We start from the raw sequence: 1,110 nt of genomic DNA, 5'->3' as shown, positions 1-1,110 counted from the left end.
GGGAGGGGGGTAGGAGGGGAGAGAGAGATTGAGAAACTGGTTTGCATCTCTCCCTCTCTCTCTTTCTCTTCTTCCTCTTCTTCTTTTTTTTTTTTCAACCAAACAAGAGGAATTCGTCTTTAATATTTTAAAATGAAGGGATAAATATTTACATTATTAGTTTCTTCGAGACGAAAGAGGCTCAAAAGAAAAATGCGGAGGCTAGGACTTTGGGTGACAGGCTTTGCTTATTAAAATCGTTTTAGGCCGATTCATTACTTTTACTGACAACAGATTTAAGAAAAAAATCAATTAAACATTTGCATATTTCTTTGCATAAATTAGACCTGTCTATTTGCATTATGAGGGAACAAAAAGAAAAGGTCTCTTCGCACTTACTGCTTTCAAGTTGTTAGGAAAAATTAAAATTTAATTAATTACATGTCATTGCATATGTCAGAGAAAACCTAACTATTTTTTTTCCTCAAAATAATAATATATATATATATGTGTGCTTCTTTTCCCTCCCTACGACTCATGTAACTTATTGTGCCATAATCACCTCCAAACAAGCCCTTAAACCCTGGGACTAAAACTCCACTCCAAAATTTATTTCCCCTTTCCTAGTCTCGAGCAGGCAGAGTTCATACAGCGTGTGGTGGATTTTTTTTTTTTTAATGCTGTTGCTGTTTGTTGCTCCTTTGCCGTTGTTTTACACTATTATTATTAAACCCTGAATAACAAAACCCCAGTAGATAGGTACTTCATTTTTTTCTGGAAAGCACAGATTGCTAATGGGCTGAGGTACAGGTTACCAAACGGTCAGTATGGTAATAGCTAACACAATGAATCCGCAGAGACAATGCATACTTATTTTTCTTCAGTACTGTCAGRAAGGCGCTTTGTACTTCAAAATGTTCCTGCAATGGGAACCAGATATATATATTTTTGCAGTCTGGTAGTAAAAGGAAATAAAGCCTAGAAATAATTTTTTTCTCCCCCCCTTTTATTTTTTTCTTTCTTTTTATTTTTTTCTTTTTTTTTAATGTCGAGGTGCTGCGTTTCTCTTGGTGTTGTCACTCCCAAACTGTTTCTCGACATCGTGGGGCTGCTGGTGGTGGTGTGTGTGTG

The sequence above is a fragment of the Rhea americana genome, unplaced genomic scaffold, assembly GCF_003343005.1.
Source record: "Rhea americana isolate MKP2758 unplaced genomic scaffold, rheAme1 scaffold_653, whole genome shotgun sequence".
Lineage (NCBI taxonomy): Eukaryota > Metazoa > Chordata > Aves > Rheiformes > Rheidae > Rhea > Rhea americana.
This window is presented reverse-complemented; position numbering follows the sequence as displayed.